At 42.3% G+C, this 24,311-nt stretch overlaps 1 protein-coding gene across 1 annotated transcript in view; it reads left to right on the top strand.

Annotated features, from left to right (window-relative positions):
* The window catches only part of STK39 (serine/threonine kinase 39), a 296,613-nt gene that overhangs the window by 35,141 nt on the left and 237,161 nt on the right, over positions 1-24,311 (top strand). The window lies entirely within an intron of this gene.

The raw sequence follows: 24,311 nt of genomic DNA, 5'->3' as shown, positions 1-24,311 counted from the left end.
AAGATAGAAGTGTTTCTTATTACCAGAAATTACCCAGTTCGCACTGGCTCAGAGGTTAAAGGCACAAAAGCATGGTTGATAAAACAGAACTTTCAGCTTATCTCTTGTTCTCATGCTTGGTGAACTCTGTGTAAAGTCTAGAACAGAAATGACCCCTATAAAGAGGCACACATATGCCATAAAAACCTGATGGATGTGCGCTGACCAATAAATAACTAATAGTACTTCCTCTTGACTCATGGTTGAAATGCAGGATAGTGATTCTAATTGCAGTATATATACTGGTATTAAGAGTGAACTTGAGCCATCCTGTCATGTTTAGCAACACTTGAGACAAAGTAGGTAGGGTAGGAGAGGTGATTGACATGCTTTGCCTTTTAGGTAAATCTAAGTAAAACCCTTTTTGTTTTCTTTTTGTTTTATAGTCACCTGGTAATCATTTTGCGCCAGATTATTTAAGGTGCAAGATTTCAAGTTGTATTGAGGGGAAGTTTTATTTCTTCATTGTGATTGGATAAGCAGAGAGGAAATGAACTACATAGGTGTAATGCCTTCTTAGAACTAAAAGTTAGATGAGCAATTTGTGCTATATTTCAGAGAATAGCAAATGGAATAATTGTTAGATCATATGTCATTTTGTGTAGTATCATTTTGTATAAAAAGGAAACCTTTGGTGTTCCCACAGAAAACAAAAAGAAGATTAAGACTTTCCTGAGTGTAGGTCTTAGATCATTCATTCAGTCTCTGACAGTTTGCTGAACTGGTAGATAAATAAAGGGAGCGTATTTCTTCATGTTTCTGTGCAGCTTTTATGATCTGGGAACTGGTAATGAAATTTGCAACACCTCTAACTAGAAATTTCTATAAAGCCACAGCATACATTCTCTTTTGTACCTGTTCTCTCTGCCTGTGTGCATGGGCCCCTTTCAAGAAGGGTTGGGGAAAAAAACTGTGATGTGACCTTTGAAGTGAACTTTTGATATTTGTATTACAATTTTGTGGGTTTAAGCTTTTAATTTTAATGTTGTGGGTGATGTTTGTTGAGTATCGGTTTTCAGTATGTTCAGAATAGCAGCAATATGACTCTTAAACAATGTAAGCACATTTATATGCTTAATTTATCTGCTCTGATGTCTTCACGGTTTTTTTTTTTTTGCATATAATTTTCTTCACAGCCCAAGTAGAATGCTACCCTTAAAAAATGTAAGACACTACTAGAAATGAATGTTAGGAGGATTTTTCATCCTTCTTCCTTGTGTGCTCTGCTGACATGATCCTTCTTCAAAAGTGAGACTGGCAAATGAGACTGGGCACACATGACAAAGAAGACAGCCAGTGCTGGTGTAGATGTGGGTAAAAGGTGACCCTTGTTCACTGCTAGTGGGGAAGGCCAACTAGTCCAGCTCTTTTGGAAGATACTATGGACATTTCTCAAAAGACATGGAGTCAAGTTTCTATCTGACTCAACAATTCCACTTCTTCTTGACATCTCTACCCCTTGGGCCCCCCCAAATCTATCCAGAAAAGACATTTGTACTCCCGTGTTTCTTGCAGCACTTTTCACGGTAGCCAAAACCTGGATCTGGATGTTCAAGAATAGATGACTGGGTATACTATGGTACACACACACACACACACATACACACACACACACACATACACATAATGGAACACTACACAGTTTGAAGTAAAGATGGAATCACACAGTTTGCTACTATGTGAATGGATTGGATAGTTTGTTGAGTGACGGTAATCAAAAGGAGACAGACAGACAGACACACACAGAACAGTCTCTCATAAGTGAGTTATAAAGACACAATGTATGGGTATAACAAATATGCAAAGGCAACAGAAACAGAACTAGACTTAAGGAAGCTTCTCATAGGCGAGGGGAGGGCGGGGGATAGGATGGGTTGGAGGGAACATGGGGACAGTGGTAGAGGGAAGCGGACACTCAGGGAGGCTGAGGATGCACTGTGCATGAAACCCTATCATTAACAATGTTGTAAACCACAATGCCTAAAATCCTAAAATAAAGCTTTTTTAAAAAAGAAAAAATGAAAGTGTGAAACTGAAAAAATGAAACTTCCATGGGATTGATCGTTTTGTTGTTTGTTTGTTTGTTTGTGGGCCACACCTGACAGTGCTTGGGATTGATTGCTGCTCTGCTTTCAGGGGCTACTCCTGACAAGCTTGAGGGACCATATGGGATGCCGGGTACTGATCCCCATCTGGCCAGATGCAAGGCCAGAACCCTACCCACTGTACTATCACTCGACCCCAATCATTTATTTTAGGATGCTGTGATCTTGTAATATAACAGAGCCTTCCTATTGATGGCAACAAGTTGTCTTACCCTGAGATTAGGTGGTGAACCGAGTTGGTAAAAATGCATGCCATTATTGTTAACATTTTTGCATTGACTGATCTCAAACTCAGTGTGGCATGTGCTATACCACCGAGCCATACCCCAAGCCCCAGTGTTATTATTTTTGAATTTCAATGGGAGTATGTGAAAGTCCATATGTACTTTTAGGCCTATTCAACTACATGATGAACACTGGTTTTTTGGTGTGTGTGTGTGTGTGTGTGTGTGTGTGTGTGTGTGTGTGTAAAATTTATTACTTCCTCATTTTTTGACCTTGACATTGGAATATATGTTTTTAGTTCTGCTCTACCCAGAGCATGGCCAATTGCTCTACTAGCTTTGTGGATAATTCCCTTCTTCTCTTTATCTGAGCTTGCCTTTCCCTGTCTCCCTCTCGAGAATGCTCTTTTTATGTTCTCTCTGTATGTTCTTATGTGGTGAATGCACTAGTTTGAGAAACGTGGATAGACACGTTGGCTGTAGGCTTTTCTGGAGATACAAGAAGGCCACCATGAGAACATCTTTAGCACTAGACTGTGTGTTTGTGATAAATCAGGTGGATATTAAGGATTTGGTTGAAATATACAAATTGAGGACTTTGATCTGAAAGTACCTGAAAGGAATTGCCAAAACTAATTTCTTTTGTTTTTTCTTGCTTACTCATGAGTAGGGCTTCTAGGATTGTTTTTTTGTTGACTTGCTTTTTCAAAATCCTGCACCCAGGGTTTGGAGTGATAGCACAGCGGGTAGGATGTTTGCCTTGCCCGAGGCCAACCCAGGTTTAATTCTCAGCATCCCATATGGTTCCCTGAGCACTGCCAGGAGTAATTTCTGAGTGCATGAGCCAGAAGTAACCCCTGTGCATCACTGAGTATGATCCAAAAAGAAAAAAAAAAATCCTGCATCCAATGGGGCTTAATCTCCCCCAAAACACCCACTATAATAAAACTTACATGTCTTTTTCTTTTGTGTGACAGGTTCTTTTTATTTGGAAATGGCGGGGTTAATACTTAGGGGCAGTATGGGACCCCTTTGGCAGTGCAGAAGTACTTTCTTGCTTTTCTTTTGCATAACTGCATTTTGAGTTGCTTAGGTTATCTGTCTCAAGGGGCAAGGCCTGATGTGGCAACCTTGCTTTGTGTACAGTTCGTCATTATACCTTGTTTATTTAGGCACAAAATAAATGCAGATTGACAAGTAACCTATCCCTGTTAAGTGCCCCCTGCCCCCCCCTCCTCTAATCCTTGCAGTTGTTCAACTTTGCCAGTCATGTGTTCGGGAACACACATGATTCTAATCACCATTTCTTGAGTTTCCAAGTGGCTACAGACTTTTTCCTCATTCCTTCACCCTGTTTCACATTCCAGGGTGTTCAACTCTGCTGAAGCGTCATCACCATTTAGCCTGATAAGAAGCCTCTACCCTGGCCTTGGTGACAGCTCTGACATGTTTTCTCTCAAACTCAATCTCGGCTCAAACACCTTCCCAGGGAGTGAGGTCTTCGGAGCACTGATTTTATATAACTGGGTCCCATCAGGCAGAGCAATACCTCTTCCCTTCTTTTGTCTTCATCTCTTCTTTTTGTCCTTTTCCTGAGGGCAGTTGCATCTCAGCCATCTCAGGGAGATCATCCAGCTTCTGGCTTATTCAGGTTCCTTGATTTCCCTCCTCTGGCAGTTTTAATGCTCAGTGACTTGGCTAACCAGAAAACTTAGAAAGGACATCTGATTTCCCCCCTTTTTCTGATTTCCCCTCTCCCCTGACCTTCTCCTTTCTTTCCAGGCAGAACGTCCTCGGATTCTCAGAGTTGTGGTATTTCCCTTTCTCCCCTCACTTTCTTTGGCCCATGCCAATGTCTGATGCACATTTTGGATTTCACAGCTATGGGGGCGGGTAGGGGAGGTGGAGGGAATGCATAGCATGGTGGCTGGAGGCCAGGATGACACGTAGCATTCTGTTATGTGCAGGACAGGTTCCCGCTACAAAGAATCACCTGGCTCGAGCAGTCAGTAGTGCCAAGAGACCATTGGGAATGCCTGCCCAGGGTATAATTGTGTTTTAGAGATATTTCCATCAGTGCCATTTTGTTCCCGATCACTGTTTCTTATCAGGAAATTCTTCTCAAGTCCTTTTGACTTCTGAGTCCGTTACTCAGAAGTGGAGATGAAACTTTGTGCTCCCTATCTCCTTCTCATGGTCATAGTTTCTCATCCTGATCTCAGTTCGCTTTTTGAATTTTTGGTTCTGGAGCCTCTTCGCCCTTTTTGAAATCTTAGTGAAGATGCTTCGACAGTTTTTCTTTTTGGAGGGGGCTGGGGTGGGGATGGGGGTGGTACACCCAGCAGTACTCGGGAGTTACTGCTGGCTCTGCACTCACGAATTATTCCTAGTGGTGATTGGGGGACCATGTGGGATGCCGGGGATCGAACCCAGGTCACTGCATATAAGGCAACCAGTCTACTATGGCTCTAGCCCTTTCCAATTTCTCCTAGATGAGCTCTCTTAAATTGTAGCAATACAGTCCAGAGGCAACATTCTAGCAACATTGGATGCGGGGTGGATTGGGAGGGCAGTACCAGCCATGTCAATGACCAGTTGGAGAACAATATAATAGTTTACTACGTCTTCTGTGTATTAAAGGAGGTTCACATGAGGAAGTTTTCCAGAGAAGGAGCTGGACGAAATCTTTACCCTTTCACTCATAATATGTGTTATACCTTAGGCCTCAGTCATTTTAGGCATAATATGGGATACAATACTTTCCAGAGTTTTTTTAGGGAGGAGAAGTGGTTGGGACAATGCACAAATGGACGTCAGCACCTGTGACTGGAATGGGGCATGGCACTTTCATTTACTCTCTGATTTCTGTGGGAGAAGATTGTCAAAATGCTGAGGAATTTGCAAAGGTAGTTAGAGTTTGATGATGATTTTCAAACATTTTTGTGTTGAAGAGCTCTCAAGGGGGTTGTGAAGAAATGCTGGCCCCAGCGATGCTGTGTGGGAGGTCTGACCTACCCGGGCATTTGCTTTGTTCATAGTAACCCAGGTGGTACTGATGCGGGTGGCCCACAGGTGACTCTTGGAGAAATTATCTTCGTGGCTGCCAGGTTAGAAAAGAGATGGGGCTCTAGTCTTCCTTACCCTCAGCTTACTGTTTTGTTTCTCTGGGGACACTGGACGCATCAGTGCGCTCTCCAGCAGGGTAGGACTGTTCTTTACTTTTTTGCTGTCAATGGCAGCTAGAGATATCTTTGTATTGGATGGTCTCCTTGAACATTATTTTGAGTCAGAGCCCTAAGCCTTTGGGGAACTGGACTGGGTGAATCTTTTTTTATTGGCTGGTAGAAGTGTGATTTGGGGTGGGGAAGGGGGACGTTGGAAGGAGTCGGTGATTATTCTTAAATAGGGATCTTGGAAGGCCTTGAGGACCAAGAAATCAAACACTCTCAGGATTTCTCCCTCGTCCAAATGGTATTCCTTCTGGAACGGGATGAAGATAAGTCTAATTAAGTCATTTGTAAATTATCTGTTTCTGGTTATCTCTTCTTCACTGACGTATGTAGATATTGGCTACACGTCTACTTGAAAGGGTTTCTTTTATAGTTGCAGATCTGAGGGTGGGTGTTGGGCTCACTGAATATAGCCATGATGATCAAAGCTTGTTTATTCTCAAAATTAGTGCTAGTTGTTTCCTGACATAGGGACAAAATAAATGTTCGAGGCTTGTAGACAAATGTATTTCTGTGCTTCCACTTGCCGGCATTCTGTCTCTCTGTGTTCCCAGAGACCTGTGTTTCTGTGGATATGATTTCTCTACAGCTCTTTGTCAGGCTCTGTGCTGCATTGCCAGTGAGGGTTTGGCCTCTGGAAAGGGGGTTCTGAATGTCACTGAATGTCACTGTCATCCCATTGCTCATCGATCTGTTCAGGCGGGCACCAATAACGTCTCTCATTGTGAGACTTATTGTCACTGTGTTTGGTATATCCAATACAACACAGGTAGCTTGCCAGGCTCTGCTGTGTGTGCGAGATACTCTTGGTAGCTTGCCGGGCTCTCTGAGAGGGGCAGAGGAATCGAACACGGGTTGGCTGTGTGAAGGGTGAACGCCCTGCCGCTGCTGCACTATCACTCCAGCCCCTCTGAATGTAAAGTATTTAAAAAGAGAACCTTTGGAAAGAATCTCCAGCATTTATTTAATAAAAGGAAAGTGTGTGAGGTAGAAACAACAAGTCAGCTTCAGAGTTTAGTTGGTACGTATAAATCATGTGAGATGTGCTTTAGCAGCTTTAGGTCTTTCTTAGTAATCTTTGCCCCGCCTCCAGGACTCTCTTTGAATTTAATGAATTTATTATTGTTTGAAGTCCTCCCCCCCAAAAGTCACACCTGCTGGAAAGGAAGCATTTGATAATTTGTTTTCCAAATTATCATGTGCATGTGATGAGCCTTACATAAAAAGCATGAGCCAAAATGTCAGCTTGTTTGTATTGGTATTTTTCAACCCCCACACAAATGATTGGCATTTGCCGTGCACGTGGCCAACATGACCAACCCGGGTTTGATTCCTCCCTCCCTCTCGGAGAGCCCAGCAAGGTACCAAGAGTATTCCGCCCAAATGGCAGAGCCTGGCAAGCTACTCTTGTGTATTCGATATGCCAAAAACAGTAACAACAAGTCTCACGATGGAGATGTTACTGGTGCCTGCTTGAGCAAATTGATGAACAACGGACAACAGTGCAGTGCATTGCAGTGTATATAAGTCTTAGTCTGAATTCACAAGAAACAGTTGTGTTTGATTGTGTTGTATTCCTGAGCCCCTGAACCCCTGACAAGTTGACATTGCTCTGAATTTCATCATAAGAAGGCAGAGTAGAGGAGACAAAAAAAATATTTATAAACTGGAACAAAAATAAAAACTCCATATTCACTGGTTAAATGTAGTGAAAAAAGGAGAATTTGTTTAACTGAATAGGTTTTTTTTTCATGTTTCATTGCTAGGTGCTATATATATCAGAATTTAAGAACATTGATAGACATCTAAAAATTTACAGATGGGAAATAAACAGAATAAGGATGTGCTACACATCTGTTTTAATGTAACACTCTTAATAGAAAATGAAGAATAAGAATGTTTTATATATTTTTTCCTTCATGCATAATCTTTTTTAAATTTTTTAAATTTTTTTATTGAATCACCATGTGGAAAGTTATATAGCTTTCAGGCTTAAGTCTCAGTTACACAATGCTCAAACACCCATCCCTTCACCAGTGCACATATTCCATCACCAAGAACCACAGTAAACCTCCTCCCACCCCCCCACTTCCCCAGCCCCCCGCCCCGCCTATGTAGCTGATAAATTTCACTTTACTTTCTCTTTACTTTGATTACATTCAATATTTCAACAAAAAATCACTATTATTGTTTGGAGTTTCCCCTCCCAAAGTCAGACCTGCCAGAAGGGATGTTTTTGATAATTTGTTTTCCATTGCTGAGAATGAAGAGATATGAGGTCGTGTGGCTACAATAGCAGCCACAAGGTTTTGGATTTCTGTGTTTTAGTATTTTAGTAACTAAGTCCAGGGAAATTTCTGCCAGAAGTTGCATCATTGCAAGCTCGTACCTCTCTGCTACTTTATATTCCACATATGAGTGCAATCTTTGTATGTCTGTCTCTTTCTTTCTGACTCATTTCACTCAACATGATATTTTCCATGTTGATTCACTTACATGCAAATTTCATGACTTCATGTTTTCTAATGGCTGCATAGTATTCCATTGTGTAGATGTACCAAAGTTTCATTAACCAGTCATCTGTTTTTGGGCACTCTGGTTCTTTCCATATTGTGGCTATTGTAAACAGTGCTGCAATGAACATAGAAATGCAAATGTCATTTCTACTATACCTTTTTGCCTCTCCGGGATATATTCCCAGGAGTGGTATTGCTGGGTCAAATGGGAGCTCAATTTCTAATTTTTTGAGAATCGTCCATTGTTTTCCAAAAGAGCTGAACAAGTCGGCATTCCCACCAGCAGTGAAGAAGAGTCCCTTTCTCCCCACATCCATGGCAACACCGGTTACTTTTGTTTTTTGGGATGTGGGCCAGTCTCTGTGGTGTTAGCTGATATCTCATTGTTGTTTTGATCTGCATCTCCCTGATGATTAGTGATGTCGAGCATTTTCTCATATGCCTCTCAGCCATTCAGATTTCTTCTTTGGGGAAGATTTTATTCATTTCCTCGTCCCATTTTTTGATTGGGTCGGCAGTTTTCTTCTTGTGGAGTTCAACCAGTGCCTCGTATATCCTTGATATCAATCCCTTATCGGATGGGTATTGGGTAATTATCCTTTCCCATTCTGTAGGCTGTCATTGTACTTTGGTCACTGTATCATTTGAGGTGCAGAAGCTTCTTAGTTTAAGGTAGTCCCATTTATTTATCTCTGTTTTCACTTGCTTGGCTGGTGGTATGTCAGCTTTGAAGATACCATTGGCTACAATGTCGTGGAGGGTTTTGCCAACCTTGTCTTCAGTGTACTTTATGGATTCTGGTCTGATGTTGAGGTCTTTAATCCATTTTGATCTGACTTTTGTATATGATGATAGGTGGAGATCTGAGTCCATTTTTTTTGCATATAGCTGTCCAATTGACTGAATAGATTTTAAGAAATTTTTGATTCCAACTTCTAGCTTCTGGTACAAATTACGTTTGTATTTAGGTGAGACTGCAGTAGATGATAAGTTGTCGATATGTACTGAAGATTTAAAGAGTGATGGCCTTTAAGATTAATGGGATGGCATTTAAATTTCTCTGCATTTAAATTTTGTCTCATCAGTTGTAGCCTTTTCTACATCTTAAATAGTTTGATATATAGTTTTGTTACATAGGTGAAAAAAACATATGGAAATATTACTTTAAGTTCAAGAGACAAATAAAGATGAATGAAAAATAAGCGTTATGTTGCTGACCCTGTTTGATCATTTTGGTCCTTCCTGGAGAATGAGAGAAATTGTAATGCAGGTCAGATATTATTGTGAAACATAATATGACATCCAGATACTCTTACATCCTAAACATTTCCAAGGTCCTGCGAACAGCTTACTTATTTCAAGCAGTATTTGATATGACTGAATACCAGTTGTCCAAAGAAATTTGGATGTCCTTTTGGAGTCTTTACCCAGTGTAAGTTCCAGCAAAAGATATGCAAATATGCAATTTCAACTTTGACATGGAGTTAAGATATAGAATTACCATTTCCCCTGACAAAGGGAATCATCATTGAATTCCTTAAAGTGGAACTTCTCTACTAATGACCTCAAAATAGGATCCTATTTGCGAAACTCTGTTTTCTGAGATGGAACTCAGGTTCTCTCACCTGAGCTAATCTGTAGAAAGTTATTTCTTTCTCCTTTCAGACATGTTTCTGAATTGGTGGGACTCAATTGAAAGCTTGTCCATGGAAACAGGAAATAGGTGATGTCCTGGCTCAGAGACTGGTGAGGGTCTTCGTGGGGAGGCTGCTGCTGTTCTCCTTTAAAGCTGAGAGCACATTTTTGGGGTGCTAACATCATCACTGCCCAACCTTCTGAAGTGTCAGAGTATCAAGGATGTGGGATTCTTCTTTTAAACCTCCCCTGAAGCTGAAATCCCTGAAGCTTCCATAACCCTCTCCTTGCTGCTTTTAGCCTTGCTCAAATGACTGTGCTGTCGTGTAGAATCTGGAGGATGGCTGTGAAGTCAGGAGTGGCACATGAATGGAGTCCTTGTTAAGATCCTTATTGAACAGTTGGGAAGCCTCAAAGGAAAGGCACCTTTAGAGTATAGTATACTATTCTTTCCCTAGACAACATTTGTCATATAAATATAAATATATATATATACATACACCTATATGTATATATGTATACATAACACTCATATGTTTAAATATAGTAAACAGTTTTTATGTGTAACTGTTCAGAATGTTGGAGAATTGTCTTTTGTACCATTTTATCTATGAATTCTTGCCCATAGTACTCAGCCACCTAGTGAGCACTTAACACTTTGGCAGAATTACAGGCCACAAGAATGTGATGCACCCTCCACATCAGTGTTCTATTTATTCATTAGAAAAAAACAGGTCCCTAGTGTAAATTCAGCCAATTTCCTGTTGTGCTTTGTAAGTTATTGTATTCTCCTAGGTAAATAATCCCTGAATGAAATTGTTGTATTCCTTTTTACTCACTTAATTTGGCAAATCATTGACAGATAAATTATTTTACAAGCAATTTAATGAGTTACCAAATACAGCAATTTTATAAGAGCCTTAATGATCATGTGTTTGGCAATATTGCGGCTCTTATTTGCACCAGAGGTAGATTATGCTGTGGAAATTACTATACAAAATTAAGAAAAAGGAGAATTCAGTGCCTAATCTTAGAGTTAAGCACAATAGTTTATGGTTCAGTTAACATGTTGGAATGTTATGTTGGAACTAATGTCATTAAAAGCCTATTTTAGAAACGTGAAATATGTTCACACTAATTCACAGCATAAATTGAATACAGAAACTTGTAACTATTGTGACTATATATGTAAATATGTACATGAGTGTGTATGTTTGTATACATATATGTATTTGTAGAAATTAAAACCATGAAATAGTTGTGTTTAGTTAAGGGGATTCAAAAATTGCTTTTGCCATTGTTGTTTAGTATGGTTTAATTATAAGGAAGGTGGGGGAAAAGCTATCACTTACCAGATAATTATCTTTTGTACTTTCAAAAGAAAGGAAGAATGGAAGGGGAGGAGAAATACCTCTAAATACCAAATATTTATATATATTTTTTTCTAAAATATTTCTTTGTCAGAAGTAGTACACACGAATAATCATTTGTAAGAGATGATTGAACTCTTCTCTGAAATCTCTCTCGGATGGGGCCAGGTCTCTTGAATATGAGCCAATACCCCTTACTGCCCCCACCTCCTCCGCTTGTCTCTTCTCACTCAGAACTCAATAGATGAGAGCAACTGGGTTTTCACTTCTTCCCCTGCATCCTCATTCTTCCTGTTCTTTATGTTGGAGGCTGGTTGATCAAGCCTGTAGATGATGCCTTTCAAATTGTTATCTGGAGCAAGCTGAGTAGATTCAGGCCGAAGAAGCAGCTCTGGTGGCAGAGTTTTGGGAAAGATGAAGAAAAAGCCAAGACCATTGATTTTAAAAATGCAGGAATGATTATAGGAGAGGTGATCACAATTCAGTTCGTATTACCTAAATATTTCCACCCTACCCCAATTAACTACCAATCACTGTGGCTCTATCTCGAAACATCTCTCTAAATTCAACCACTTTCTCCTCGGTGGCAGTTGTCCTCATTCAGGCTGACATTAATCTGTGCCTGCTCATATGTGGTAACGCCCTAACTAATCACTGTGGCTCTGTTCCTTCCCCTGTATAACCTTATCTTTATAGAGCCACCTGAGTGAGCTTTGTAATATGTGAACTGGAACTTGTAATACATTAGACTTTCCAGAGTGCCTGCATTGGTCTCAGGGCTCTTGGGATTGAGTTTTCAGGCCCCTGCATATTGGACCATCTCATTTTCCACTTTCCCTTTCAGTCAACAAACTCCAGCTGCCTGGCACTCTTCTGTCCCTTGAGATCTCAACTCACTGTGCCTCTCCCTTTTGGGGATATTATGCCCTTGGACCTTTATGGGGTGGTTCCTGCTCGTATTAGCCTGGAGAGGTGCCCCCTGATGGTCAGAGCTCAACTAATCTCTCCACTAGTTGATGTCATTTCTGTTTTATTTTGGTCACCAAGTTTGATGTAATCTGAAATTATCATATTCATTTTAGCTCACTTCATGTCAACTCATGAAAACATCAGCCTCTAGGACAGATTTAATGTGTTGTTTGTCCTCTTTCAGCACCTTAAGTGTAGTGCCTTGCACATGCTAGGAGCTCATGAAAATCTGTTGATTAAACAGACACAGATAAATTCTTTGTCATTAGGTAAACTAACAGATGACCTATTAATTGAGTTACTCCCACCTCCAGGAAGCTACTATTCTCGGTGTGTTAAAGGTGGGTTATAGTTGCTCAGGTGGTTTTTGGTCCCCTTTCTTCTGCCAGCTCCACTGACAATGTAGGAGATGTCACCTTTCCCATATGATCTGCCTTCTGGGCTGGGCAGTAACAGAAGTGGAGCTAATTCACAGATCAAGAGAATGAGTTGGAAACTTTGTAGGACTTTGGTCCAACTGTAACCAGTTATTCAAAATAGAGTCTACAACAGGGGACCTGGCCATCACCGCCATTAGATTTTTCTTCAGCTTTGTACAAGAATAGTCATTTTGGCAGTGAACAGGTCAAAGAAAAAACAAAACAAAACAAACCCAAGTGTAGGCAGCTGCCATCCAAGAGCATTAGAGTTCATGGTAGAAACACTAGTTAACCAAAAACTTGACAGCAGGCATAAAACTAACTACTTCCTATCAGTTGTTGAGTAAATGAGACAGAAAGGAAATAAAGAAGTTTATCTGTTTAAAGATCAATTTAAGGAGCACTTATCAACCTAATGAGCCTAGCTATTTAATAAAAAAGTTAATAAATGAATGACTGAAAGTCATATTGACACTTATGTCATCCTGAGTGAGTCCACATAAAATACACATTTGCTTCTAGTTAGAGATATAGAGGTGATCTGGGGACTAGGCCTTTCTTTAAAAAATTAGTTTCAGTAAAAAAAGGCAGTATTAAAGGCTTTTTAACATTTAATTTGACTGTGGCAAGGTGCACAATATATGCTGAATAGAAATATGTGCAAAACAATCTGTCTAGGCTCAGAGAAATAGCACAGTGGGCAAGGCACTTGCCTTGCCTGGGCTGACTCAGGTTTGATTCTAAACCACACAGGGTTCCACCAGGGGTGATCTCTCAGTTTAGAGCCAGGAATAAGCCCAGAGCACCACTGGGTATGGCCTTAAAACAGGAAGCAAAAAACCTGAAGAAATCTGAGTAGTAGTGTTATTTATTGTGTAGCTTTAGTTACCTGTACTGTTTTAGAAACCACATTTTCTGGGTTAATAAAATAAAATTTCCAGGTAACCAAAGCTCAAGTTCACTTTAACCATAATTTTGGAAAGAGCTCTGAGGTTGAATTCTACTTTGTCTAGGGAGAGAGGTAAAGTTGTTCTTAACGTCTCTGTTGAATCTGAATGCAAACAGGAAGAATGAAATTATAAACTTGTATGTTATGGAAAGGAGTGTTAAGCCTTAAAACATTTTCTTGTTGTTTTTGAGGTAGACCTGGTGGTATTCAGGGCTTGCTCTTGGCTCTGTGCTCAGGGGTGACATGCTCATGGTGTCACCCTGACATGCGTGGGTGACCATATGCAGTGCTAGAGATCAAACCTGGGTTGGCCATGTGCAATGCAAGTGCCTCACCTGCTCTGCTCTTTTTCAGACCCCCAGAAACTTTTTTTTTTTTTTTACGAACTTGGTACATTAAAACTCCTCCTGAATAGGGGTCCTGGAGAGAGACTTGCTCCTTCTAGCTGCTTGAAGGCTGGCTCTCCGTCCCAGGTTGAGGCCTCTAATGCCTGACCTCTCCAGCATCTCTGGTCTCAGAGCTCACACCTTCTTTCCCGGGCTCCCATGGGAGCTGGGTCAGGGAATTTCTGCACGGTTGTACTTGACAGGAGCTGTGTCCCTGAAAACTTTAGCAGTGATCTAGGGGAAATCTATCCTCAAGGACCAGCAGTGTTGTACAACCTAGGAGCAAGTAGAAGCATAACATTCCACACCAGGGTGACTAATCAGTACTGGACATTTGTGTCGTCTATGCAAATCACTCCTTGTGCTGGAACTCCATTTTCCAGTATGTACAGAGCCTGCCTACTATGCCCCCAGCCTATAGCACTAAGGCAGTACCTCTCTGGTGGTCTTGGTAGGGTCCCCCTGGGAAGTGGGGGATGGAGGCCTTGAAGGAAGCTTTCTTTAGGAGAATCCCCAGATGGGATGGGGGAGGCCCACCACACGCTGCTGCCTCCATTGGATCCTAGTGAGGGGGTCAGATTCTTCAGGGGGACACCTCTCTACATGATCTCACTTAGCTATGTTCTTAGGGCTTCCAGAGGTCACCAAAACTCTGCTCTCACCACAGGAAATTAGGGTTCCTGTTCTTTTCTTCCTTTTTTCTATCATCCTCACATCCCAGTGAGTATATCAAGGTGAGAGGGAGCATGGAGGGAACGGACATCTGCCCTTATAGGGGGCATCCATACTTATGTCCTATTGTGTGGTTATAACATAGGGAGAACCTCAGGATGCCAGGGGAGGCCAGAGAAGTAGGAATTCAGCATTTATTAAAATCAAATCAGATGGAGTTAGGGAGGGCCAAGTTGCATTCATGTGAATGAACTTCCCATCTCCTCCACACTCTGCCCTTGACTTGGAGACATTCTTTTCAGTTACTTGCTATGATTGTGATAGCCAAGGGTATAGAAATAGATATTGAATGGGTGTTCAAGCATTGTATAACTGAGACTTAAGCCTGAAAGCTTTGTAACTTTCCACATGGTGATTCAATAAAAAAAAATTTAAAAAATGAAATAGATATTGAACAAGAATCATTTCCCTGCATAACTTTCTATATACGCAATCGTTGTGGGATAAAAGTTAATTATCCCTGCTGATTACCAGGAGGGTTTGAAGAGGTTAAGTTAATAAGAAACTGGCAGAAATTGGGACTTCAAGGGGATAAAAATGATTCTAGAGAGGGGGAAATAAAATGACTTTTCTTCCAGGGAGTTTGTAGTAGACTTGGTTTGTTTCTATTTAAGTATATGAGATAGTCCTAATCACTGTCACTGTCACTGTCATCCTGTTGTTCATCGATTTGCTTGAGCAGGCACCAGTAACGTCTCCATTTTGAGACTTGTTGTTACTGTTTTTGGCATATTGAATACGCCTCGGGTAGCTTGCTGGGCTCTCCGAGAGGGGCAGAGAAATCGAACTCGGTTCAGCCGCGTGCAAAGCAAACTCCCTACCCGCGGTGCTGTTGCTCCAAGACAGTCCTAATATTGAACAATACTAATGGTCACAGCATAACTGTACACTTATGTGCCATATAACTTCACTTTTATTACTGTGTCTACATGTATTATCTCATGTAATATTTGTAGCCATCCTGTATGATAGATACTGCCATGATTTGTGTGTGTGTGTGTAACTGAGGAGTATGAGAGGCTCAGACACATTAGCAGCTTGCCCAGATCACACAGCCTGTAGAACCATCTGGCCCTACACCCTCAGACTGATCAAGAAAGAGAGGACTGGGCTGGGCCTGAAAGTGTAGTATGATGGCTTGAAAGATAATACAGCATGCAGGGTCTTGCACATGGCTGACCTGGGTTCGATTTCCTGGCACCCCATTTGATTACCAGTGCCCTGCCAAGAGTGATCCCTGAGTACAAAGCCAGAAGCAAATCCTGAGCACAGCCAGGGGTGGCCCCCAAACAAAACAAAAGTGTAGAGCGAACATTTTGGCATATTTGTGAGTGTTCTGTATTAAAAAGGCTCCAGTTACGAATTGTGTTTTGAAAACAAATGAGTTGAGAATGAAGGAGAAAACATGTGCTTGTTTTCCTCTGGTGGAGTTTGGTGTTGGTGCCAACTTCTCATTGGAACTGGAGGGCTACCTCCCTTCCTGACTCCCAGCTGCCTGATGTCTCTGAGCTCTCCACAGATGTTTCTGGATCCAGCTCCTGTGTACGAGTGGGTCCTCAGCCTGCCTGGCTCCTCCTTTTCCTCTGTTCAATTCTGTCAGTAGGGAGCACTCTAGGGTGTTGGGACTGGAGGAGGGAGATAAACTTGGCTTTATCCCTTTGCTGTTCTTGTCACCTTTACTCCAGTAAGTAGTTGCTTCTGATCTCCAGCTTTTCTAAATTCAGGAATTGCTTATGGGACCCTATCGGAGATGCTGTCATTGGCCAGTCCTCAGAAATTTGAGGTCCAGCTTCCCAAGGAACCTGGTAGAGATATCTGGAGTGCCATCACCTGCTCCTTGGAGGTCTGGATGCCAGTTTTGTGGGCTTCCTCCTCTCAGCTGTGAGATTCTGAGAGTCTCTCCTCTGCCCTAGGCTAGGGACTGCTTCCTCAGCGACTCTGTTCTTCAGCCTTTTTACTTCTATAATACCTCTTGAATGGAGCGATAATACAGTGGATAGGGCATTTACCTTGCAATCGGCTGACCTGGGTTTGATTCTTCCCTCTCAGAGAGCCTGGCAAGATACTGAGAGTATCCTACCTGCTTGGCAGAGCCTGGTAGGCTACCCGTGGCGTATTCATTATGCTGAAAACAGTAACAAGTCTCACAATGGAGACATTACTGGTGCCCGCTTGAGCAAATCAATGAACAACAGGACGGCCGTGCTACAGTGCAAGACCTCTTGAATTAGTTCTATGTAATTAATAACACTGGTTTTTGTAATGACTAGAGTTGTTTGTATTTTGCCTAACTGACCTCTGCCTGATACATTTTTTTTTTAAATTTTGGAATTTTGGCATGGAAGAAGTGACTGAAGCTGATATCCAGATGTGGTGGTTCTTAAACTTAAATCTGACCTGGGGTGGAGTGGGTGGGGGTAGGGGTGTCCTCACTGGAGAAGCATATTGAAATGCAGATCCCAGGCCTCTGGTTGCATTTCTGATTCATTAGATTGGACCTAGGCTCATTAATGTGCTTTTAAAATAGACACACTAGATGTTTCTGATGTAGTTTTCCAGTCCCAGAGGCTTTCAGATCTGCTTAAATCCAGGCATTTTCCTAAGGATGAGATTGTGTGGATATTCTGATCTTTGACTTAGACCCTAGCAAGGTTGTTCATCTAAACCTTGTTTGGTTTAGCCCAACAATGTCTGGTGCAACTAGCTGGAAGAAGGAGCTTTCCCTCTAATTGTGTCTTGTCTCTGCTCAGGCCATTCACTCCCAGTCTTGGGTCACATTTGGACGGTGCAGAGGTAGCATGTGTGCCGGTGGATTAAGGTTGGGGAACTCAGGCACTGGAGACTGCCACACACCGTGTCAGAGGCAACAGAACCACATTAGAACCAGGAGACTTGTGTCTTTTGGCCTTTGCTAGTGGGTGTATCTATTTATCTATGCGATCAGCAGTGGACATTCCTTTGAGGAATGTTGGCTTCTAGTCAGTTGATTTAATCAGTAAAATGAGTGGGTTCTGCTGGGAGGAATTGGGCTACCCACTCAGAGAAGAACAGGAAGTTTTTCAGCCCTGCCAGAGATCATGAGGCTTTGAGTTCGCAGGGGGCAGGGATTTCAAAGTGACCTTTCACTGAATACAGAAACTAGTTTTACCCGTAGGTGTGCGTCTGTCCTGCAGTACGGGGCCTGGTACAGTGTTTGCTGAGATGGGCTGGAAAGAGTGACCTCTGCTCCTGGCTGCCACAGAAGGCAGTCTTCCTGCTCTCGCAGAATTGTCCACAGGTCTCCTTTGCATCATCCTGCCTCCTTCGGTATGGCTCCTACCTGCAGAGCATTAGCCGAAGGATCTGGTTTTCAAAAAACCGAGGTTCCCAGCCCCTTCTGACAGGACAAAATTTCCTTTGACACTTAATTAGGATTGAAACATGTTCTGCACTTTACAAGTGCCTTCAGGCAGACACCCTCTCTGGGTCCTTTCCTTGGCATTAGCTGCCATGTCCAGCGACTTCCTGCCTGGAAAGCCACACCATGAGTAGTTTCAGAGACAACACAGATTAAATGTGCTCATCCTCTTTGCTCATGGGATTGTCCAGCCTGCCAGGGCCTTCCCCCTTCTATATAGACTCGGCTTTGCCCTTCCTGTCAACAGCTGACTTTCCGCTTCTTGGTTCATGTCCATTCATTCATTCATTCATTCATTCATTCATTCATTCACCAAACAGTTATCAGTGGCCTACTATGTCCTCAGAGGGGCCTAACTGGAAGCACTAATTGAGAGGAATGAGACTGAGGGAGATTTTCCATGAGCAGACTCTATATGTCAGGCACCTGCTGAGTCCTCAGAAGCAGAGAGAGTGACTGACTGTGTTTGCAGCTGCTACAGGAGGCAGCGTCTCCAGTGATTCCTGAGATTAGGTAGCCATCCCCCCGCATCTTCACATCCTCTCCATCTTTTTTTCTGAAAAACTTCATGTACATTCACCAACGAAATGTATGTTTTATTCCAAGCTACATGTTGGTCTGTGCAAACATGAGGGTTGAAATGCCTACAAGTACAGTTTTGCCTTAGATGGGTCTTAAAAAGTAAGTGTTCTTCAGGCTATTATTTTAAAATTTAACCTGGAAAATTCATCATCATCATCATCATCATCATCATCATCATCATCATCATCATCATCATCTTCACAGTGATTATTTTTTGAGCCCTCTAGACAGTGATCTGGGGTCCCAGAGCCACTCTCAGTGATACTGGGGGGCAACCAGGTCAGGAGTTTAATATTAGCATCCAAGAATTCAGTGCAGCTCAGGTCCTGCACTACTGGTACCCCAAGGTCACCCTGGCAGGGCACAGGGACCAGACTTGGGTCCCAGATCATGTACTCCTGAGCTCCGTGCTCGCTTCCTAACCCCACTGAATGCATGATGATCTACTTTGGATCATTCAGAAATATAGAGTCTCAGATCGAGAAGCTCTATCTAGCATACATGCACTCCTCTTTAACCTGGTACCTAAAATTGACCTGTTCCGGTAATGATACATTTTGACTTTCATCAATTTTATCTTAGAGTTAGATAAGCTTCATCCATAGATCTGCTGAGTTTGGTAAGTGTCGTATAGAGTTCTTCACCCCCCCCCCATTTGAGGAAAAAAAATGTTAGTTTGGATGTCGCTGAAGGTCCAAGGTGAGTTTACTGACATACATTCCAATTTGATTCTACATGCCAGTTTCCCTCTATCACTCTTAAAATCAGAACCCCAGGCTACGTTTTGTTTTTCTGTGGCATTATCAGATGGTTCTTGCTGAGTTACATACAAGTGCTGCTTTATTTTGTTGAGGTCTGTGACCTCTAAAGACTTTTAGCAAGTTGTGCTTTCCTAGGTAAGGTAGTTTATCCGGCTTAGTGGAGAAATGTTAAGAACATTGTCTGAGTGGCCACTTCTCCATCTTACCTCGATCGATGATCATCTCCCCTCCCTCCCTCTCCCTTCCCCCACCCTCTCCCTCCACATCCTCTCCCCTTCCCTCTACTCCCTGCATCTTTTCTTTCTGAATATTGCTGCAACATCCTTATGAGACATGACTTTGCTCTGCCTAACTTGTGTACACATAATGTGCATAGCATGTACACAGGCCTGTGATGGTGCCTGTTTTAGAAAAGAATCTATTCAATAACTCACACCTAAAGCCGGTTTATCTATAACCAGTTTCTGTTGTGTTTTTCTTGAGAATGTACTGTGTACATGCTCATATCACAAACGATGAAAGAATAATTTTGATGGTTTTCTTTTATGTGAGATGGGAGATTGATGGGGATAGCAATCCAAGTTTGGGTGTCTCCTGAGTGTGCTTACATACTATGGTGAACCATAGGAAATGTGGCCATTTTTGATATAGAAGAACGGCAAGTTCACATATGTAGTCAGTCTAATAAATAATTTTAAATTTGGCTATCTGGCAAGCTACTGAGAGTATCTCGCCCCCACGGCAGAGCCTGGCAAGCTACCCGTGGCATATCAGATATGCAAAAAAAAAAAAAAACAGTAACAACAAGTCTCACAATAGAGACATTACTGGTGCCTGCTCGAGCTAATCGATGAGCAATGGGTTGACAGTGACAGTGACAGTGATCTGGTCAGGAAATATCTAGGTTTTTAAGCCAAAGGGTAGTAATGCAGGGAGGCAAATTAGTGAGTTATCATCTGATTTTTAATGTGACTCATGATAATTTTCTTATATTTTGAAAGTTGAATGAACTTTGGTCATGTGGAGAGAGCTCACAAATTTCTGGATTTTTAGGTATTTTACAAAAGTTAGAAATTTGCTACACTAGTCAGTGTTCTCAAGGTAGAGCCTTTCTTGTCTCGTGGGTTTGAGGTGGGTCACTTACTGTAAGAACACAGGACAAGGTGGACAAGAGGGAAGTAGGAAAAATCACTGCCATCAAGTATCACCTCTACGTAGAAGGCCTGGTACAGTTCTGACTCTGTTCACTGCGAAAGAAAAAGTGAGCATCATTAGGGAGCCCATGCTAAGAGATGGGCAACCTTAGGTGGCTCAGCGCTCACCCATTTAGGATGTGGTGACAGACCCTTCCACTGACCTCCTTGCTTGTCAGAGGCTAATGTAATACCTTTTTGTTAGCCAGTTTGTTGTTTAAGTCCTGATGTTTATGAGAAAGGGTAAGTGGACAGAGGGCCAGTTCCTAACTTTAACATAAAGAATATTCGTTAGGACGAATTAAGTGATTTTTAGCAGTATCAGATGTTTGTTGATGCATTGCCCATATTGCGGGGGTTGGGACTGGAGGTAATGAAAATATTCAGCAGGGGAAGAAGGGCTGAATAAATTTTTGTCCAACACCGTTGTGAAACAGTGCTTAAATGACAAGTTGGCGATGCACACGTTGATCCAAAGGGATTTCCCTGAGGAGTAATAGTAGCTGCAGTTTAATTAGTGCTTCCTATGCCCCAGGCATGGTTCCAAAGGTTTTCCATATAGTAACTCATTCATTCCTCACAATTGTTCCATGAGCTTCACGCTCATTGTCCCCATTTTATAAATAAATGAACACAGAGAGAAGCTCAGAAGTCTTCTCAGCATAAATTTTAGCTTGTGGCAGGACTAGTATATGAACTCACTCATACAGTCTGCATGGAAAAACGACTCTTAAGTCATTTTTCTTGTAGTTTAGATATGAAGGAATACCATCAGCAAAAAGTCTAGTGGTCGAATATTAAATTGAAACTGGTCCTGAATTCTATGGGTTATTCTCATAGATTCTTACGCCCGTCATGCTCTGTCAAACCTTAGCAATCGTTTGGTCTTTAGTTTTCCAGTTTCATCTTCCCCTTCCCGCTTCCAAGCCAACTGAATCTTCCTGGTAAGAAAAGTGAAACTTAGTACCTACCCAGAGCTGCTTCGCTTTCCTTAGTTTCCGTGGGAGCCATATAAACTTCAGATATCCCTTCATGTTCAGATATAAGCAGCAATTGCCAGAGGGGAAGTGAAAACATTATGCTCTTCAGACTTGCAGGTAGACATTAGGTGTTCATTAAGGAAACAGAAATTTATATAGAAATTAGGTCCAACATCACAAAGGGAATCAGTACCAGGACTGGATTCAATCCCTATCTAATTTTTTCAAGGCTTTTATGCACCTAAAATGGGGGAATTCCAGTGACCCAGCAGAAACCCTGGTTCGGTTAAATCTTACTGATTACTGTGTGGACCCAGGGAGGAAGTTTCTGTGACCTTCTAATTTATCATAGGTGGGATTGGCGGAGTGACTTCGAATGGACAGTGGAAGGCTTTTGCAAGGTTGCTTCAGACTGCCATAACAAAATACTGTAGTTTGGTCATCCTAAACAACCTGCACTGATTATTTCTTGCAGTTCTGTAGGCTGGGAAGTCTGGATAAATGTGCTGGCTGTTTTGGTTTCTGGTGAGAGCTCTCTTTCCTTCTCGTTCTCATCCAGAGAGGGAAGGGTTGGACATGATGGTTTTGAAGGCTCCCTGTACCTCTCACATCATTCTTGAGCTCTCTTCCTGCTGTGAGAAAGCTTGGGATTCCAAGCAATGTGTCCCAGATTATTTAATGAGTGGTTATGCCCATTCATGCGGTGACAGTGACTTCCTGTCACCGAGTTTCATAGTCCCTCCTGTGACGCTACCAGTTGTTCTTTAGTCAGCGGAGGTTGTAAAGCAATAACAACTCCTAGTTGTAAAGGTCTATTAAAGGACTTTCCCCACCGCACCTTCTCTTTTCGAATTCTTGTGTCTGTCTTGCATGCGTGGGTGGAAGTCAGGAGATAGTGATAGCCTGGGGTGTAACCGATGATGTAGTGCTAGCCCCGAGTTACATGCACTTGTTTTGTCCTTTTTGCAAATTTGTTTTCATATTTTCTCTTTGCAGTTCCCTGATTTAAGACTGTTTTAGAATACCAATTATAAGCATGGCAGGTTGTGGGGGAAAGGCGGGGGGGGGGCAGAGACAGGGCTTGGTGGTAGATTTATAGAAGCTAGAGCTGAGAATGACTTCCCACCAACAGTTAGGTAAAGACACTTGCTGGTTTCTCTGTTGGGTACCTGTCTGGCCCAGTGCTAGTGAGCGAGTTATCACTCTCAGCCATGGGATTTTTGTTGTTGCTGTTGTTGTTCTGGAGACCTTGACTGGAAAATGCACTTTGCTATCAGCAGGGCTCTTTGTAGTGTTTGGCTCTGTTATCTAGAGCCTTCTGGATTGAACCCAGCCTGCCATGATCCAAAGGGCTCTGTGAGGCTAACCCCAAGGGGACTCTTGGGGCAGTAGCTGATGGAGTGAGCAGTGAGATTAGAGAGAGGCAGGCTTGGTGAAAAGGCTTCTGACAATAGTTCTCTCTCTGACAGCTCCTGAGGGGCCCACAGAGACCTTCCCTCTAGGCGATATCTATTCTGGGCAGTCAGAGAGGACACTTTCCTAGCAAGGCCAGACCAAGTGAGGAAGGGGCCAGTGAGCTCCAGCTTGTGGGAGGCATTGACAACGGGCTCAGCTGACTTAGCTGCAGGCATGCATTCTGAGTCCCAGCTTTCTCACACATAAAAGATGAGGCTAGTCATGACACAGGGGCAAGTCTTATGATGAGACTTCTATGGAATAAAATTTCTACCTTTCATGATGGAGTCTCTTTCCAGATCAAAAGAGTTTGAACTTCCTGGCAAGGGAGAATTGGGATTGGAGCACTAGATTTGGAGCATTGTTATGATCTGCTCAGATCAGCAGGTCTGGGGGCCAGAGTGATAATGACAGTACAGGACTGAAGAAAGGGCAGGACCGACTCCAAAGACACCCACTGGGGCACTTTGTTGGTAGAGAGAAAGTTCCGTTTTTCTAGAAAGGCCACACTTTTTTTTTTTTTTTAAATCAGGTACAAAGGAAAGCTAACACCTCTTTTCCTTTCTTACAAGGTGCTTTCTCTGCCTTTTGGATGCTTTTTTTTTGACTTGATAGGTAGGATCAGAGGAAAAGCTTCAGGGAGAGGATATTTTGTCCCATCTGGATCCTTTTTGCACAGTCCTGGGTACAAGCTGTTCCTCTCACTGGCGGTCTTGCACTGGTAGAGGGTTTGTGTGACTTGAATGAGATTTTTGGTATTATTTGCAGAATTGAAATGCTATAACTTGGAGTTCTTTTTGCCCGGTGGAATATAAATCCGATTAGGTGCTCTTTGTGCTTTGCCACAAATCGTTACTTGTCTGCATTTTGCTTTTATAAAATAGGAAAAATGACATGACTCTGTCTCTTAGGAGCTTGGGTACATTAGCTAATGATCACGCAACCTCAGAAATGGGAAATTCATATGAATGAGGAGAGCTTCGATAATTACACATTTGCATCATTTCCCTTGGCTTCCTTGAAAGTCTTGCTTTTAACATGTGGCTACTCAGGTTGATTCCTGTTCTTCTCATTGTAGAGCAGTCTTAAAATAAATAAGCTCAAAGCGTGCTTTGCACAGACACATCACCGCAGCATCTCATGGAAGTCCTGACAGAGGAAAGGCTGACACTCCAGCCTTGGGTGTGAGATGAAATGCAAGAAGAGCTGGTGAGATTGTGAAGGCACACTGCTCCTAAGAAAGGGAGCAGGGCCTGAGGATAGTTGTGGCCTGCATGCCTGTCATCGATGTTTATGTCCATGTCCCCGTTAGTCACTTTCTCAGCCTTTATTCCTGGCAGCAGTAAACATGCTATTGTACAGGCCTCTT

Source organism: Sorex araneus, chromosome X (genome assembly GCF_027595985.1).
Source record: "Sorex araneus isolate mSorAra2 chromosome X, mSorAra2.pri, whole genome shotgun sequence".
In the NCBI taxonomy this organism is placed as follows: Eukaryota; Metazoa; Chordata; class Mammalia; order Eulipotyphla; family Soricidae; genus Sorex; species Sorex araneus.
The sequence above is the reverse complement of the archived record's forward strand: the minus strand, read 5'-3'. Positions and strand labels throughout refer to the sequence as shown.